Here is a 6,000-nt window from a genome sequence, read left to right on the forward strand (position 1 = left end):
AAAAATTTAATACATTTGTTGACCGAATTTTTTTCGATAGTTATTTTAGAAAATAAATATTTATTTATTTTATACAAATTTATCCAACATATAATTTACCCGTTATTTAATTATTGGTTCATTTCTTGTCATGCTAAATATTTATTAATTATCAACAAAATTATCATTCAACTGAACTTGTTTTTTTTTTCTTTTACTTAGGCAATATATTTGATTAAAAAGTTAACACATTTTAAATAATAATTATTTACAAGCTATAACTTTTTTTTTTACATACAAGCTATTAACTTCAATACAAACTAACTGAAATAGTTAAATTAATTAATTGTACGAAATAATATTTATTTAATTAATTATACTAATATGATTTTTACATTGCACTAGTAAAAAAGAGTTTGACAAAACTATGGATTTGAAGAAATGAACGTGTTAGATTGTATAACATGGGTGAGTTTGGAGTTTTAAATAAAACAATTTAGATTATTTATATACATGTAATTAAAAATGTAATAATATTTGTCTAATAACTAACATTTTAAGCATGAGTAATTTATTTTTAATACTATAATTAATCTAAATTTTGTTTGAATAATTATATTATCTTAGGCAATCGGTGAAGTTGTTAGCATGCATGAATTGTCCATTCTAATGAAGACCGGGTCCCCTGTCGCTGACAATTGAGTGTGGCATTCCATGCAATGAAGATATTATCGACAAAGATCTGAGTGAGTCTTGCCCATTGTTGGAATATGGATGGTCTCGTTGCAAAAAATTTGCATCTTTCTTTTTGTTTGTGAGTCGGTCCACCACGATCAAGACCCATACTCCCTTTTTTGGCAGAGTCGCGAAAAAATCTATGGAGACACTCTCCCATGGTCTTTGTGGTACAGGCTACGACTCCAAAAGCCTCAGGAGTTTGTCCCGCTCGACCTTGTCCCCCGGTCGTCCAATGGTCTTTAGTCGTTATTAAGCCTGGTATGCCTCCGCCCCTCCCTGTGTCCACAATTCCAGACCTTCAATCCTCGATCATCCCCTGGGCTTAGTCCACATGTTCTTGCTTAGTTCGTATTCCAGATATGTGGCAAGCAAGAAAAACGTACTCGCCATAATTACGATATCCTTTGCTGATGCTGATAGTACTACTAGCTCTTGTAAGTGTAGAGGTAGGATTAGCATTGCTTGAGGACAAACAATAGTTCAAGTTTGGGGATTTGATAACTCTCAGAGTTATTTGTGCAAAAATTTCATATAAACTAGTTAAGGATAGCCACACAAACACTTATTCTACACTGATTTTTAGCAAAAAAATGTTGGGCAACTGCAGGAATGGTCAAATTTAATAACACGTTTTAAAAAATGGTCAAACCTATCAGATATTGCAATAATGACTAAATGACTTTTTCTTAAAAAATACTGAGAAAATGTTTTGATAAATATACCCTTGTAACCAATTAAGTATATATACATAATTTTAGGGATTTAAGATTTTTAGGAATAGCAAAAACAATTGACCTTAATATTAGGGAAACCAACTGTATTTAATAAAAAATAAATGAAATTAAAATAATTATCTTAAATCTAATTTAAAAACGGTAATTAGAATTTGAAACTAGATTTTAGAAAAAATTTGATAAGACCGTGTTGAGGTATATTTTGAAATTTATCCATCTAAAGTAGAAGATTTTCAAACAAGAGACTAAATATAATTAGAGAATCAACTTACCTTTATTGGATTTTTAACAAATTAGGTTTTGACCGCAATCATCTCTTTCTTTCACGCGCTTCATGCTGCCGCCCCCAATCATCCCTTTATTTCACGCGCCCTTCACGCTGCTGCCCCCATCCATCTTCGCCGCCCTCTCTGTTTCCCGCTTCACCGCCGCGTCGCCCAACCCATCGTCGCACCATCCAGTCCTCCTACCGCCGCACCATACCATCCCAACCTAGATCCAGTCGTTTCGCCGCCGTGTCTTTCCTTCCGACACAGATTCGGCCCTCCCTACCGCTGCACCATCTGTACTGGCCAAGATCCGGGCGTCCCGCCGCCGCGCTGCACCATCCGAAACAAATTCGGTCATCTCGCAATTGACCAGAACCGATCACTGTTGCCCACCACTCCAGCTGTTCGAGGAAGGTAAAATCTTTGTTCAGATTTTGGGTAGAAAACTTGGTTTAAAAAGATATTTTATGTCTTCCTAAATTTCAGGTGTATTTTAAAAAATATATAAATGTGAGACTGAGTGAACGATTAAAGGCTGTTGGAATAATAGGGCGTCAAAGAGAAACGTGCACAATCACCTTAGATTGTGAAGAAGAGGTATAGATGCAACAGTTTATATATGACTTGTTTGTCTTTTTAAAAAATCCTCACATAGTTGATTTATCTTTATATGTACAGATTGAATCATCAAGGACCCAGGGAGAGACTCCAATGAATACTAGAGAATGTGATGATGTCCAGGGAAAGAAAAATAAGAAATTGAAGGAGACAAGGAAAAGGAAGGGGTGGGGAAGACTTAGTCGGATGTAAGATAAAACAGACTAAAATTGTCCCTAAAAGAAATTTGGGTTCATGTAAGGAATCTACCAAGAACGTAAGAACTCAAGGGATATTTGTGTTAATAGTAATATTTACAAATTAGATTCATAAGCTAATCCTACTTTTATGTTTAAGGGAAAAGAAAAGGGTCTCAAGATAGTTGAGAAGAGCGCGTTGCTAGTGAGGTAATTATTGAGATATACATGTACTAGCTTTTTATTTATGATATTTTTTAGTTGTAGAGTAGTACATATATGTATTGACTTTCGTATTTGGTTGTTTCTTGAATTGATATATATATCTATTTACTTTCATGTTTTGTTAATTGTTGAATTATTGGTACATACATATATAAACATTCTAATTATTAGGATATACATGTACTAGCTTTATATACTCATGATATTTTAGTTGTACAGCAGCATATGGATGTATTCATTTTCGTATTTGGTTGTTTCTTGAATTGATACATACATCTATTAACTTTTATGTTTTGTTAATTGTTGAAATATTAGTACATGTATATATAGACATTTTAATTTTGATGATTGGGTTGCATTGTGATTTATACGTGTATTGTATTCTAATGTTGGTTTTTCATCAACTGGTATATACATTTATTGACCATATAATTTTCATAATTCTTCTAATATCTGAGAGATGTTGAAATTGTTGTACCCATTTTTTCATTCCATGTACCATCATAGAGAATTGTGATTAGTACATTCATCATTGTTGCAATGAAAGAAGAAAGAACTTAAAAGAAGAAGATAGAGTAGAATGGCAAAAGGATGAGATGGGGACCGTGGAACATTGGTAATACTTTTAAATTAATTGAAATTTCTAATAAAAGAATTAAAATAATTAAGTTAAAATCCTTTAACCATTTTTACAAATTTATAAACAAATGGACATTTTCTTAAGTGGGTTGCAAGATTTAGCCACTTACTTAAAATTTCCAAGAATGTTCTAAATTCGTTACCCTCCTTAACTTTGTTAACTATGTTGTAAGCTATAAAAATGGCCTAATTTTAAGTGTTTTGATGCAATATAGTTGATGCTGTAGCATCGGAATCAAAAGGGAGCAGAAAACGACAAAAGCTGGTAGTGACAGAGCTTTACCCTGGGAGTTACCACGGTAACTTGGAGAAATACCTGGAAGTGAAAGCTGGAGGCCCACTTTATCTGTTTTGTTGCCCTAAAAGCAATGGGGGTATAAATACTTACATTTAAGGTTGTCTCCACACGTTCCCCAACCATTACTTCACTCTCACTTCAAAGAAGCTACCAAGGGTTTGAAGAAGACAAGAAGAAGAAGAAAAGATTCGTAGAAGCTTCAGAAGACAGAGAGCATATTCGGAGCTGATATTCTTCAGCTCCACCTTTTTTTCTGTATTGAACTCTTTGTAGTTTTCTTTCTTCTTTTTATTTATGGCCGTACATCTGTAACTCCCCAGGCCCAGAATTGGAATTCGGATTCAGAATTCTGGGCCTGGACGTATCGAGGCTTTGGGTAAATGGTTGAGGGTCGATGCGATGAGTCTTAGAGGAAGGCAAGTATTTGGGCCTTGAAAGGAAAGGACAAGGGCCAATATGTTGCAAAGTCATCAATGCCTTAGCTATACATGGTTAAGGGTCAGTGCAATAGTTCAGGGCCTTGGATAAATGGTCAAGGGTCGAACGCCCAGCGTCGTAGAGAAGTGTCGAGGCTCTGGGTAGATGGTCAGGGTCGATACGACTCGAAGGAGTAAGACTTGGAGGAATAGGAAAGAGAACTAGTGAGTTGTGATGTAAGGCTTGGGTTTGGCATGTAGAATGCATATTTAGTCGAGCTTATGTATAAACTGTTCCTCTTTATTTAAAGCAATCTGGGTTGGGTAACCTCCTAGTTGATTTACTAGGAAGCATGTGAGTGAGAACAAAGCATGCTAAAAGGACACATTGGTCTGTAGGGATAGTCTACGCTCTTCTAAGTAACTTAGAACAAGACGATGGTGCAGCCAGGTCGCAGGAGAATGCCGGGGCAAAAAGGTGCCGAATCTGGATTCCGAATCCTAGGCCTGGGGCATTACAGCATAGCTAAGATTTGTAGGAGGAAGGATGTTATGAACCTATTCTTAGGCTGTAAACCTTGCTTCTGTTTTTAATGATGAGTTTACTGAGTTGAGGTTGCTTTTATTGTTTGAGTTTCAATGTGCTTGATCAACATATTGAGATGCCTTTTTATTAACTTTTGGAAAATTGGTAAGGAGTGTTTGACTTCATCTCGTGCTAGATCTACTTGAATTTAGAATGTGGGTACTTAGGAATAAGGCTTACCTAGTAAGGCTATAAACTAAACTAATATGCTTTCATTTTTGCTTTAAAACTTGAATAGTAGAAAATTTGGGAAGTTTGGGAAGACTTCATATCTGTTTGGCCTGTATATCAACATCCTTAATGTTGTAGCATCGTTCACGTTAGCCTAGACGAAGTCACTTTAACTCCTCCCCCTTACCTTTGTTACATTAATAGTATCCCCTTTTGTTAAGCTCACTCTACCTTATACCCGCTTTGATTTTGTTTGCTCCCTCTACTGTTTTCTTACTCAGTGAATGCTTTTTGCACTATTTCGTTTTAGTTTCATAGGCCACCTTATTAAACATATTTAAGTTAAGTTGTTTGTGTTCTTCAGTAGAATATTGAAGTGTTTAGTCATCAATCCCTGTGGATACGATCTTTTTATCACTTGCTACAACAGTTGTGTACAATTGCACAAAATGAACATAAATCGTTCAACAATAGTTCTAGGCCACAAGATTTCAAAAAATGGGATTGAGGTGGATTGTGCTAAAATTGATGTTATTTAAAAATTACCACCTCTCACGAATGTTAAAGTAATTAGACATTCTTTAGGCCATGGGGGTTCTATAGATGTTTTATAAAAGATTTCAAAACCCCTATACCAACTTTTGGAAAATGATAGACCATTTATGTTTGATGATGCTTGCATGACAGTGTTTGAAACTTTGAAAGCTGCTTTGAGCTTGGCTCCAATAATTATAGAACCTAACTGGAAGTTACCATTTGAACTCATGTGTGATGCTAGTGATTATACTTTAGGGGTAATGTTAGGACAAAGAAGGAATAAGATTTTACATTCGGTATATTATGCAAGCAAGACTTTAACCGGAGCATAACTAAACTACACCACTACTGAAAAAGAATTGTTAGCAGTTGTGTTTGCTTTCGATAAGTTTAGGTCTTATTTGATAGGAACAAAAGTAATTGTTTATATAGACCACTCTGATTTGAAGTATTTGTTTGCGTAGGATGCAAAACTGCGTTTGATATGCTGGATTTTGCTACTTCAAAAATTTGACATAGAAGTAAGGAACTGAAATGGAACGGAGAACCAAATGGTCGACCACTTGTCTAGGCTCGAGTCCCCACTTCAGGAAGGTCAAGCAGAGATTCGAGAA

The sequence above is a fragment of the Momordica charantia genome, assembly GCF_013281855.1.
Source record: "Momordica charantia cultivar OHB3-1 chromosome 9 unlocalized genomic scaffold, Mcharantia_2.0 BLBB01000009.1, whole genome shotgun sequence".
Classification (NCBI taxonomy): Eukaryota; Viridiplantae; Streptophyta; class Magnoliopsida; order Cucurbitales; family Cucurbitaceae; genus Momordica; species Momordica charantia.